The following is a 14,464-nucleotide window of genomic DNA, read 5'->3' as shown; positions in this document are numbered from 1 at the left end:
CTGAGATGCCACCTTTCTCAACCTAGTGACAAAAGCCTTAAATGTTTCCACTCTGCCCTGCCTGATGTTGAACAACTGACTTGTGTTGTGATGTCCGGCGGCCAACAAGATGAACCGTGACAAGAAAGCGTTTAATAGCGCGTGAAATGAGTCGATGGATCCCGGTGGGCACTCAAAGAACCAACTCATCGCCTCTTTATCTAATGTTTCACTGAACAAGTGGCAGAGGGTGGCGTCATCAAATCCTTTATTGTTAGTGACTTTCTTGAAGGTGTCAATATGGACGAAAGGGTTAGTCATGCAGTCATACTGTGGCATTTTTGGCGTCTTTGCATGTGCTGGTCTGACAGCCTGCAGGATCCTGGCCTAAAGGCAAAGAGTGGATTTGGTATTGGCACTCGCCTCTACCCGTATTAGCCTTTGTTCTAGTTGCTGCATCCTTGATGAGCTCGAAATGAGTTCTCAAAATTAACCCTGTTGACAGTTGTTAGTATATAGCAAGTAGGGATCGTTCTATCCGGGGATTGAGGGTGCTCCTGTCATTTATACGTCAAGAAAAGAATATTAATTATAGAAATATAATATCTACGAAAATTACAAAGAATTAAGAGGGGATTTCGAAAGTTTGTGTCTAAATCTAACTACTAAATATTATACAAGTCATCAAACAAATCTGAATCAAAGTAGAAGTAGATGAATGGAGGAAGTAGAGATATAATTAACAACCATTAACACATTAAGCAGATTATCAAACATAATTTCAAATTAAACATATCACAGAAAGAAATCAATCAAGAACAAACCATGAACGCATGCATAAGTTCTTATTACTTCCCTTAATTAGATTAACTAGATGAACGCACCATAATTAACCCTATTAATCATGCAAAGCTAGTGAGTGATCAATTCCCCAACAAAACACAATTAACGCATTAAGAACATGTGGAAGTTTGATTGATTTAAGCAAAGACGAAAGTTAGAACGCTAATCTTATCATGCAAAGCTCATTGTTGATTTACCTAAGGAATTAGAGGTTTTCCACTTAGCAATTAAGATCTAGAACGCTAGCATATCTTAATTTGGATGCAATTACATGCTTATAATTCTAAGTTGCGCACCAAAGAACATAATCACATAAAAGGTGGGATTGAAGCACAAAATCAACAAACAATCATGACATATATGAAACTGAAAATTATAATCTGAAAAACCTAAAAAAAAACATGCTTCATGGTTATTGGAAATCAATCTTTAACATCCAAACTTTAATCTAACAAGAATTCGAAACATCCAGAATAACAAAACAAAAATCTGTTTTGAATTACAAGAAAAGAAAACCGAAATTAAACTAGAAAAGGACATGGTTACACTTTTGAAGATCTCAAGAACGCAAGAAAGCTTCAAAGGTGGTGGAGGCAAGATGATGTTGATGGAGCTTGATCACGACTTCTTGACTTGAAGAGAGGATGATGAAATTTTGAGAGAGAAAAGGGGAGGATTGCGTATTTGATTCAGGGTTTAATGATATTTTGAATGAGAGAATGTTGTGTTCAATGGTCGTTGTTGATGCTCCTATTTATAGGAGGATGACAACTTAGTCTCCAAGTCTTCAAGAATAATCCACACAGAATTAGCCAATCAGATAACGCCACGTCAGCTCTACTATGTCATCCAACCAATAAGAAACCTCCGATTTAGCACCTTGATTTAGGGAGATTATTTTTCAATTAATTGCATAATTATTTTCTGATTTATCTCCTCAATTTTCAGCCAAGAATGAATGTGGACATCAAGGAATGTATCTGGTTGCACCACATAGCTCCAACCAATGAATTAATGCCACGTCAGCTCTGCCATGTCACTCAACCAATCAGGAATCTCCAAAATAACTCCATAATCTTTCCAAATATATTATTGCTGATTTTCCCAAGATTTAATCTGATTTAATCTCTTAATTTTCGGCCAAAATAATCTTGAGTGAAAATAGGAATGAATATGGACTTGTTTTGGACCTTTTCTCCCTTAAATCTTTCCATGGCATCATTATCCTTGATCCTCTCTTGATTTTTGACATTAACTCCATAATTTCCCATGCAAAAATCAGATTTAATCTTCCATAATATCTCCAATGTCATCTTTTTGCCATGTGGTCTCCTAATGCCTTCTAGTTTCCTAGCCTCATCAGGATTTCTGCGTTGACTGGGATTCCTAGTTGGACCAGGAAAACTCCATTTCCTCATTTCTGCATCTTTTTAGCTCATTTCCTGTGTTTGAAGTTCATTTCTACCTAAATACAACAAAGTAAGTTAGAAATGACATTGTTAAAGGGATAACTAAGTAAAATGTAGGGAAAATGATACTAAAAACATAGAAAATATTACTCCGATCAATCCTCTCCAGGATCAGGGTGGTTGCGTTGCTAGCAGGCCCGGCCTGGAGGTTCTGCTGCTCCAGTTCCCGCCTGGGGGCAAGTTGATTACCTTCAGTTCTAGCCCTGACTGTGGAGTGGTTGGTGTACGGTTGTGACTCCGCCTCTTGTTCTATCATTAGTCAGGGTAGGGGTGGACCCATTCCCAGTAGCCCTGATGGTTTCAGCGGTACATGCATCTGTATGACTGGTGCGGGTACCAATTCGCCTATGTTGGATCGACTACGTTTGGTGCTCTACGATTGCTAGCTCTGCGCTGGGTTAGCGTTTGCCTCCAGCGCCCTTTTCAGTTCGTCGAATCTTGACATCAGCGTGGCCACTTGCTTTTGGGCCTCGGCCTTCTCTCTGCACTCTTGTTCATGCTACATGTTTGCCTTGTGGAGGTCCGCTAATGCCAGATCATACATAGTGGCGAGGTCCTGGCCCTGTGGGTTACTGCTGCCTGATCAGGCCTCTGCTGTAATATGAGTTGTCGGAATCTAGGTCATACCCTGGGGCTCCATGCTAGGGTTGACTAGAGTGTTGAATAATGCATGGTTAACTTTAACGTTAGTCGTGGGGTTGGTGGGATGGGGGTTAGAGGATTGATCAATTTGCTCTTTAGCGTTTCCCTTGCTACCGTTAGTCATGGTGATTGTTGTGGTGGGAATTGGGATGACTTTTTGCTTGAGGATTCCCACAGACGGCGCCAATGTTAATGTTTAAGATTTGAGCAGTGGCCCAAATCTCGTTTAAAGCTGGTCCAATGGGCGGACCGCTACTTGTGATGTTCTCAGAGTTTCTGCTAGCTGTCAAGTGAGATATAAAGGGCGTCAGAGGGACACCACATTGGGCAGTCTTCTCTTCTCCAATGCCTAAGTTAGTCAATGTATTTGTGTTGAAAGAATGACAATAGGTAAGTAGTAAATGCGTAATTAAAGAGGAGAGAGGAGTGAATCTTTTATAGGTAGGGAAGAGGCTGACCTCTTCCTTGTTTTTGATGTGGGATTGATATGCTTCAGCTTCCAGCTTCTGATGCTTCAACGAGGTGGTCTTGATGCGGCGCGTGGTGGGGCGTCAACTGTGACCTGGGGGTGAGCCGGGGCTCAGATGATAGCCCGCCTGGCTGTGTTTCCGTAGGTCACACTATTGATGGTTATTGGTGCCACTGGCGGTAGCATGAGCGTGGCTCATTATAGCTAATTATGTTTGCAAATGCTCATGTAAGTACACACACACACATGTAGTCATTCACTTAGAAATGCCACTAATACTAACTACAGTTTGTAGTTAAATAAATAACTCCCCAAAACAATAAGGTAACTCCGTTCGTAAATGAACATTGTGAGATTACTCACCTCAAAATCCCACTGTGTCTTCTTACAGAACCAAGCTAACATAATCACAACAATTCATCCAAAATAACTTTGTTACCTACCTAATCACATCAATGTCACGTCTTAATACCAATTGAGTTACGAAAGCATTCAAGTTGGAAACACGCAAACTAAAGCCTAAATACTATGTTAATAGAGACGAAGCCTAATCTGAGACCATCTAAAGTCTCCGGAACATTCCTAGGATCAATATGTCAAAATGACAAGTCGGTCCAATGGTCAAATCCTCACGGATAGAAAACCGAAAGAATCAAAACACTAAAAACCCTAACGTGCTCAAATGATCTCCAAATGCTACAAACCATATATCAAAATGCTCATATCGACGAGTAGATGATAACGGAGTAAGGATCTTCTCTAACAAAGGCTAGACAGGCCACCACACGCCTCCACAAGCGGCTGTGTGTGAGCCCCACGCGATTCTACTCCGACATCCATTCTAGGCCAATCCAACCGTTCACAATGTAGAGTACAACACGATGATCAACTTTAATACTTGAAGCAAAGTCCAATTTGGCCTAGATCGCCGCAGCAAGCCTGATATATCTTCCCACCAAGAATTTGAGCAACTCTGGTCGATTCGACCAACAAGACACCAACGATCAAACGAGGATGCCATGGGCTACAAAACGCGAGTAGTTTCAAGCTGTGGCGTTGTTGGAATATGGAGAACCAACTGGGTCTGCCGCCGCCCAACTTTGGAGCTTCGATCCACAGCCGTGAGAGCGATTCGGAGTAAACCACCACCATAGGGAGGACCGCAAGGAGGAGTCAACTCGATCTGGGTTAATGACATCGCCAGTAGTCCCCGAAAAAGTTAAGGTCCAAAAACCGTATTCAGGTTAGGTTAACCAGAAGCTAGAGAGAGTTTGGGTTTTCTGGAATTTTCTAGAATTGGCCCAAAATAGAAATTTTCGATATGTGTGAGATATTTTCGAAAATTCTCAATTTATACTAAAATTTCCGAAAAAGAAAAGTTCTTCTGCTGACCATAACAAATTTCCGGGGCATTACATTTCTTCCATTCTGCTGACCAGATTTTTCTTCAGGCATTTGACGCAGTGGTAACTTTAACTAACTACTTGCTACAAAATAAAATAAAATAAAATAAATACAAAAAAGAAACATATTCTTGGATTTCTCAAAACTCCATGGACATGCAAAAGATAAATGTAATCCCCACTCGAACCAAGACATAACTTTTACTTGTTCAAATAACAATTAAGTTAAAGCGTAGTCTGAAATTAACAATGAATCTTTTTGTTAAAGATGAAGTTCAGTTCGGTTTAGATACAAGGAAAAAGCAAAGGACTATAGAAGGATATTATGAGAAATAGTTCAATTGAGAAAATAGAAATTATTGAAAGATTCTTAACAAGTATGGATTTTTATACACTATTTCTTTTATGTATTTCATTAGTTATTAATTAATATTTTTTTGTGACTTTTTAATATTTATATTATCAATTATTACTTTATATATTCACTAGGTCCTAAAGCGTGTCTGTCCCAAATTAACATTTTCCTGACAATGGCATGTCTCGAAAGAAACCGGACCAATATCGATGGTCCAAATCATATATTATCGACAAGTTCAAAATATATTATTTAGAGGCTAAATGAAGCATATTTGGAGATAAAGCAATCTTAAAGCAAATCTTGATATTCATTGATTTACTATTAATTTTCAAATATTTGAAAATTAAAGATAGTTGATTTGCTTACCAAAATTGTTCAAGATGGGAGGATATTGATATGCGAGCTGAATCTATGGCGTAGATTATGTGGGCTATATATATATATATATATATATATATATATATATATATATATGCAAGTTCATTATCAAGGTTAGTCATGTATTGCAGTGAGGGAATGATGGACGTGGAGCAATTTGATTGTATCCTTCTTATCCTTAATTACATTTGGATAGATCGATATGACCAAAACGTACATATCATATTTAAGAGTTGGTCTCTAAGGCAATTACCTTCACTATGCCAAAATCCTCATCACACTACACTTTTTAGACAAAAAAAAAATTTCGTTGTGTGTTGACGAAAACAGCTTCACACAACACGTTTAATGAGATTTAATTGTATAAGGAGGTCAAAAATAATTTTTTTTTTGGTGCAAGATTATTGTACAACAGTTATAAGGTTTTGTTTGTTGTTTGAATGAAAAAAAAATTTCCCTCTCACCTTGCTCAAATTTGGGTCGAAATTTGAACTGACCTTGTACAATAGTATAGTTGTATCTGTTGTATAAGAGTAAGTTGCAAAATAACATACAACACATTTTTTGTTTTCCGTTGTGCAAGTTTGGAAGAAAATCAGATGTACTCCAAAATGAGAGTGATTAGCCACAAAAAGACCAATTTTTGGGTGAAATGCTGGTACACGATTGTAAGCTCCTACAACAGAGTGATCTATTTTTGTTGTGTGAATGAGAGATGGCAATCCTAGGCGGGAGAAGTGAGTTTGTATGTGATTCGCACTAGGCGGGAGATTTGCTTGTTAGGTCCCTAAGTTTCAAGTATAGACCATCAGACAACCAAAATTGATTTATGTGTTGTCTGAATTGATTATACAAGTAAAAAAACAAAACTTAATGCTCCTCTATCTGCCACATTGTCTCCCACTTAGCTAGTCTTAGGGAAAAGCCGTAAAGCCTGTCTTCTTCTAGCTTCTGAAAGCGGAAACCGTCTTCTTCTCTTAAAGAATCAAACTCATATTCTTCTTGAAACCCATCTTCTTTTAGATACATTTCAACCAAAAAAACTTCCACACTTCCGCTCTCTCTGATTTCACTCCCCTCTCTGTGGTTCTTTGAGTCGCAAACCCTAACCCCTCTTTGAGTCGCAAACCCTACCCCTAATATTTCCCTCCATTCTCCCATTTCCCTCCCATCCAAGCAACAAGAAGAGGCAAATTGAAAATTTAAACGTTGCATTCAGACAACACATAAGTGAAAAACCATGGTCTGATGCCTCGTACGTGCATCCATCAACTAATGGCTTATCTAGCTATGTGTCCTGGACCACTACACATTCCGACCAACTTGGAAAAAAAAAAACCTACAAAATCATTCACTTCACAATACCAGCCCACACTGACTCCAAAACTTCACAGTCAGACTCAGACCCCGACTCTCTCTTTCCAAAACTCCACTACGACTACCAGCCCGACCCTAACTCTCTCCGACACCGAAGCTCTCGACCCTAAATCCTCCGCCTTTGAAGCCCTCAAGCCTTGAACCCTAACTCTCTGGTACCAATCCGAAGCCTTAAATCTGAGATTTGTCTTCGAATCTGGTAAGCCCTAAAATTTGGGGGTTTCTGGTTTCTCGTCTTCTCATCCTTACTATGCACGAGTTTCAATTTCACAAATCACGGTCTTGATTTTTGATTCTTCACTTTTGATTTCTGGTTTCGATTAACCGGAGGATTTTGGGTTCTTCACAAATCACAAATGACACTTTTGATTTCGGGTTCTTCACTTTTTATTTTAGAGTTTTGATTAACTGGAGGTTTTCGGGTTCTTCACTTTTGGGAAGATGGAGTATTGTGGTGGAGATGTTCTCAACTCCATCCCTGATATCTTAGAAGCAGGAGTATGGGAAGATGGAGATTGTGGTGGAGCAGAATTCGAGGATGTAAGCCACACTTCCAAAGGCTCTGTCAAGAAGTTTAGAATGTAAGCTTCGTTTTCTTCTTTTATCTTTGTTCGTTTTGGTCCACGAATTCTTGGTTAAAATTCACTCCCCATTCAGTGGCCAACTTCCCAGAATTTAGTCCCAATTCGAGTTGATTTCGAAGTCAAAGGCCAGAGGTTTAAAGACGCCTTCACTTGGAACCCATCTGCTAAATGTTTCATTCTTTATGTGTTTCTCTTTATCTTTTGTGTTTTATTTTTATTTTATTTTTTTATTTTGGGTTTGAGAAGCTTTTGAGTTTATGGTGATTGATGACAGACCCTGATGGAGAGATTGCGAAGTTTGCTTTTTTATTTTTATTTTTTTTCTTTTTTGTTTTTGTTCCCAGCTGTTTCCAGAATATGTGTTGGTACATAGAATGTTGGACGACGGACTTCACCCGATGACCTGGATATTGATGGTTGGCTAGATATCAATGACCTAGCCGACATCTATGCAATTGAATATGTATATTTGACCCCTTTACTTACTAACCTGAAGATTCACTGATTTTGAATTCATGGACCGTATTTTGTATCTCATGATCTAATATCCCATTCAGTTCCTTGCTTTAATTAATAAATGCTATTGAATAACCTGAATCACACCTATCATATTCTCCTCAATATTTTTTGTGCTTTTTCTCCCTTCTTTATTTTGTTGTACCACTTTGATTTGTATTGTAATGTGTTGTTCAGATTGAACTATTTTTCTTAGCACTGCTAGTGCTGAAGACAAAGTTGATCATGTTTCATCAATACTCATAGGTAAGGTTGGATGTTCAACTCCAAGTAATTTGTTTATGATATGTTAGTCTTTGTTCACTTTATGGATTATTCTTCTTCTGCTGGATTTCATGTTGATTCGATGCTTCAAAATCTGGAAAAGGAAACTAATGATGTGGATGCGAAAATCGGTGATCGCTACCAACTACTTGACAAGTGAATTGTTATTTTAGATCTTGCTTCCTCTTTGGCTTTTTTCCCCTCATCTTTTATGGGCCGTGTGACATCTTGCCATCATCATGGAAATTCTATTATCTATTAGATGGAAGCAAATATCTTTGGTTCAAATATAGTCCATCACTCCCTTGTGTACATTAGCCAATACTGGATTTATGCCAGATTTATAATATTGTCTGTCCATATGCCAAAGTGAGCCAGAAATGGGACCACATGCATACATCCTAAAGTTATGGTAGTTAGTGATCTAAGTTCTTGCTCTTGAGGTAGGTTGGCAAAAAAAAAATGTAAGGCCCCGTACCTTAATATTTTTATAAGTACGTTTTATCGGGTTTGACCAAGGAGTTGACTTTTAATTTGTCTGTTATGTCGGAGTTTTTACGGGAAAGTGGTGATTCAAGTGTTACGGTACTATCCCTTATTAAAAATGATGATTTTTTATTAAAAAAAGGGGGGGGGGGGTTAAGTTTTTAAAGGAGAGAGAGAGAGAGAGAATCGGACCGAGCCAACTCCCCCGCGCCCTCCCCTTTACGTTTTCTTCTTCTCCCCGAACCGGACTCGTCTTCCCGGCGTTTCACCTCAGCCGGACGTCGTTGGGCTCGCCTCCGGCCACCATAGCTTCCTCTCCTCACCCTCTATCATCTCAGGTAAGTGATTTTAGCTGGGTAGCCTTGATTTGTTTGATTTTGGGGGATGATTGTCGTCGGGTTTGATAACCTCCGGTTGGGTTTTCGATTTTCGGCGGTCTCCGGCCGGAAATCCTTGTGCTTTTGGGTCGCTGGGAAGGATTGAACACTTCTCCGACCTCCTTGTGGTTTATTTTGGCCGGAGGAGGTGTTAGGGATAATGAACAGTAGAGTGAACAGTGCTGCCGAGTTCTTGATATTTTTTGGGTTTGAATTTCGGCTATTTCTGCTTGTTTTTGGTGACTGTTGCAGGTATAGAGATGGTTGTGTGTGTTATGAAGTTGATTTTGGAATAGATAGGTTGAGTGGAATTGGATTTAATCTTTGAGTTTTGTGTTAAACTTGAGATTGTTGGATATTGAGTTTTCTTTGGATTTTGATGTTGAGCATGGTTGTTTGAATTGCCATGTTTGTAGTGTTTGGGTGAAATCTCTTGGTAAAGGGCTATTGTTGAATTATTTGTTAGGAAGTAGAGAGAATTTGAGATTGTTGGAGTTGGAATTGTGAATTAGAAAAGGGGAAAAATTAAGAAAGAATGTGGAAATTTTGGAAAATGATTTATATTATAAATTGGTGGTAAATTGTGATGAAGGAAGTGAAATTAAAATTGATTAAGTTATCGGAGCGATCCTTGTGAAGGTTAAAGATTTAATGAGGGCGTTGAGTTGTAAAGAGATTTCCATATTCGAGAATTTAATCTCAAATTGAAGTATGGGAGTTTTATAACAATTTATGAATAACGGATGCTTATTCCGAGGGGAATGAGTTGATTGTGAGAGTATTTCCTTTTTATGGTTAATTATATCCTATTCAATTGTGATAGGACGTACTGAGCCCTCGAGCGAGGAGGACACGGGCAGGCAGCAGGATTAGCTGCGAGACTAAAAGTGAGTGGACTTTTATTTTGTTAAAATAATGCATGCAGCATGGAAATAAGTTTTCAGTTGATTTATTATTTGAGAAAATGTGACTCTGTGGAAAGTAAAGGATTTAAAAAGAAAGCAGTTGACAAGGAGGTCATTTTTGGCGCATGCGTATCTTACCTAGTTGGCAGTCCCTTCTAGGTAATAGTCTAGTCGGCAGTCCCGTCCAGACAACAGCTCGGTTGGCAGTCCCATCCGATGAGTCATCTGGTTGGCAGTCCCTTCCAGATGACATGAGGTAGTTAGTCGGCAGTCCCGTCTACTACCTATGGTTAGTTGGCAGTCCTAACTAACCACCGCCTCCTATTCCGGTTGGCAGTCCCTTCCGATGCGTCATCTGGGTGGCAATCCCTCTCAGATGGTATAAGATGCCTAGGAAGCAGTCCTTCCTAGTCATCAAATGAGTTTTCTTGGAAAAAGAATTGAGTTGGAATTTTATGGAGTCTCGCTGCATGGTGGTTTGTTAAAAAGCAAAATGGGGAAGCGTTCCATTAATTGTTTCAAATTTTGTTTCGGTTTTGTCCACTCACGCTAATGGATTTTATATGTTTTCCCCTGGGCCCTTTGTTTTCAATTGCCCATGTTTCAGATTTGCCGAGATCGTGTCCAGGCTCTAAGGACTTTGGAAATCAGGGCTTCCGTTTTTGTCCGTAGGTTATTACTTAACCTACCTTGTATGATATCGGCTTAGTTTTAGTGTTGCTCTGATAATCCTTTTCTTTTAGATTTGATGGATGTTGTTGTTCGGATTGTTGTTGCTTACGGAGGATGTGTCGGGATTTGAACCTTCCGAATGTAATATATGTGCTTGGATTGTAAATATGGTATTGTAGGTTGAGTAGAAGTTAAAGTTTTAATCATGTCCAGGTTTGTGAATCAATTGGGTAGCCCATCCTTAGGGGAGGTTCTGCCGAATTTTCGGTAGGATTTCACTTAACGTGGGCCCCGCAGGCTCGTATCCAGGTATTTTGGGTGATTCCTGGGTCGGGTCCTGTCAAAAAATCTGAATCCATTTCAGTATTTCACTTCACAGTAGGATTCTTTTTTTTAATCTCAAAAATTTGTTTGTTTAAAAAGTTTCGATTTTTTTTTTGGCTGTCTCGGGAGAAACCCATTTGCTAATTCAATGTTTGAATGCATGTTTAATTAAGGGAATATTTTTTTTGTTTAATTAATTTGGTTCAGCGGTTGAGTACACTCTGGATCAGATTAGGAAAATGGAGGAATCAGTTCAGATTCAAAAGTTAGCTGAACCTGTAGAGCTTATTAGATTGGTAAGCAAAAAAAGATTTGAGTCTGATCTGTTTTGATTGAAGCTGTAGAGGGATTTGCTGGAATGTTGATTTTGATGAAGGGAGTGTTTGTTATGACTTTTAGGTGAAGCAATTTAAGAAGAAGCTTTCCGCTGAGCATTCACTGGGGTTTGAATTGCCAGAATCTTTGAAACTGAAGCTAACCAATGAAATAATTGACGAGTTGAAGAATTTGCCTCTGAAGGCAAATGTCAGTGAGCAAAGAGGTTAGTGCGCCCTCAATTTGAGTTTTTTTTAGCCTGCCTCGCTTTTCCTTTTGAGATTCATGCAAATTTCTACTTAGTATGAACTATGCAGCATTGTCCATCATTGAAATGAATATGAGTATGAATTTACATTTTCATATTTGTCGGGTTTTACACTCTTGTATCAAACTAGATCTAAGTGTTGATGAGAAAATCATAGGAAGTGGTTGTTTTCGTATCATTTGTCATGATGGAATGAAGTCTAGTGTTCTCCTGAGCACATTCGAGATATATTGGTGCAGAGGAAATCAGAATATTCTTATCACTGTTAAATCCCTAATTATTATGCCTTTTAAGTAATTCTAATAATAGGGCTTAGTTTCTATTTGGCATGCTTTCTTGTTAGTTGTATTCTCTAATGGAAACACATGATCATGTAGCAATAACATCATATGGTATGCTTCCTGCTTCTAATTTTGAGTAATAGAACTAGAATCTATTGAAAGAAAACAATTGAACTGAGGTTTATATGTAGAAACAAGCTATGAGATAGCAAACCAGGTTGTCCAATTTTTTTTTTTTCAGCAATGGAACTAGAAATTTAGGATGAAGGAACTGACAAGAAGTAAAATAAGGTTTATATATACAAAACAGCTATGAGGCAGCGTAAATGAAAGGGATTTAAGGGAAGATAGTCTTTTTCATTCTTTCTGTTCTGTTATGTTATTTTTCCTTGTTTGTGTTTTTTTTTTCCTTCATGGAACAACCTGCTATCGTGATAGTATCATAACTTGTAATTTTTCTCCCTTTTTTATGACAATCAGATTACAATAAGGATGTGACCCAAGTGCAAAGGGTTAATTTTAAGCATACTTTGCACCTCTCTAGAACTATATGAATGATTGTGACAGAGTAGAACAGAAACTCCCTAAAAATGCGGCACTTTTTGCTGCCATTTTCTGCTTTTGGTGGATGGTGGCCTGGATAATTCTTATTACAATAGGTTACAAATTACTATGTTACTCATGCAACTTGGGAATTATTTTGTTTTTTGTCGACTTAGGAATTACTGTATTGCTGGTGCTGTTTAGGAGCTTCTTATGTATTTGTGTTTTTGTAGTAGGGTTGTTTATGGTTTTTAGATGTATGCATCTTGTGTTTCACTTTTGAGTTCCATATAAGTGTAAAGGGATTCTTTCACTTGTTTAGTACACATATTCTGCTCAACAATTAAATTTTCAAACCTGGTAATCCCATATACATTTTACTTGTAAAAATTTTGACCTTTGCGTATCTATGACCTTGAAAAGTATCCCATGTTTATTATAAGATCTTTTGCAAAGCTCTTATCCACTGGTAATAATTAAAGTTGCCAAATATGACTGTAAAGTCTGTAATGAGCTGAGTGATGCATGATATTGTCATTTAGTTCCGTCTATTATTAACTCATCATGTCTATGGTGTTTGCTTAAAGAAACAGACTTTGCTGAAAGATGGTGTAATGAAAAACTTGAACAAGCTAAACAGTTGATCTGTGAGAAAGGGACTTTAAATTCAACAACTTTGTTGGAGGAAGTAGGTATTCTGAACGGTTTGTTCTTTTTTGGGGTACTTTAATCTTATCTGTGTATGAAGCAAGTGTTTTAGTAAAATTAGCAGTAGTGTTTACTATTCTGAGCTTCATTGTCTGTAGTAATGCTTGTAAAAGCTTTGGAGTCTGATAGGACATAGCTGTTGGAAGATATTGGCCTCTGGATACCTTCTGAAATTGTTAACAATGAACACAACGATAAACTTGAGGGTGAACCGGATGACTTAGGTATTTCATCAGTTCCTTTTCTTCCCCTGCCTCCCGCCCCTTTTACGTACATTCACAGAAGTATAGGTCATGATACTTATCTGCCAATTTTGAGATATTTGTTCCTTTTTCTGCCACAAACTTACTATAGTATTAATGTGTATAATATTTTCCTCTTGAAGATGAAGTTTTGCTAGGCAGGCCTCTTCCACCTGAATGCCACGCTGAACTTCAAACAGATTATGATGGTGTTACTGTAAGATGGGGCCTTAACCACCACAATGAAAGTGCAGCTGACTGTTGATAGGACCAAAAAAGTGTGACAATATTATTGAATATGTGCCCCATTTTAGCCTTGTTTCTCCCTTAAGTTTCGTGTTTTGAGTCATCGAGTCATTTTAAGAGTCTTGTAGAGTGTTTGGCGTGAAATGGGTAGAAAACGCAAAATTCATGAAGAATCCTAGCTGGATCAGGATTCCTCACCGTCATGCAAATCTGTGGGCCTTAAGATAGAATTTATGGGGTATTTTTCTGAAATTAAATTGTTTTAATTCTTTTTATTTTCTCTAAAAGAATTTAATTTTGTGCCCTTTATTAAATCAGGTTGACCAAGCAATGAAGAAGGGAAATAAAGGAGAAAGACGTTTTCAGCTGAAGAATAAAGGAGAAAGACGTTTTTCAGTTGAGGAATAAAAGAGAAAGATGTTTCAGCTGAAAAATAAATAAGAGAAAGACGTTTCAGCTTGGAAATTAAAGGAATTGCCCCATTATGAGAGGAGTTAAGGCCATAAAGGAGACGTTTCAGTTGGGAAAACCAACCAATGCTCCCCTATAAATAGGCAATGTCCAGAACTGAATTTGCATCACTTCCCAGCCAAGATCACTTCCCAGCCAAGATCACTTCCTGGCCAAAAACCATTCCAAGACTACCCAATTCACTCCTCAAACCTCCATCTCCTACAAGACCGTGACGACCATCCATCCATCAATCTACGAAGCTCTTAGGCACTGAGTCAAGAACGCTCCACCACTATAGCAGAGACAAGTTCATCACCTTGTTGCTAAGCCGCTGAGGAAAGCTTCAAAGTGTAACTATGACT

Source organism: Rosa chinensis, chromosome 2 (assembly GCF_002994745.2).
Source record: "Rosa chinensis cultivar Old Blush chromosome 2, RchiOBHm-V2, whole genome shotgun sequence".
In the NCBI taxonomy this organism is placed as follows: domain Eukaryota; kingdom Viridiplantae; phylum Streptophyta; class Magnoliopsida; order Rosales; family Rosaceae; genus Rosa; species Rosa chinensis.
The sequence above is the reverse complement of the archived record's forward strand: the minus strand, read 5'-3'. Positions refer to the sequence as shown.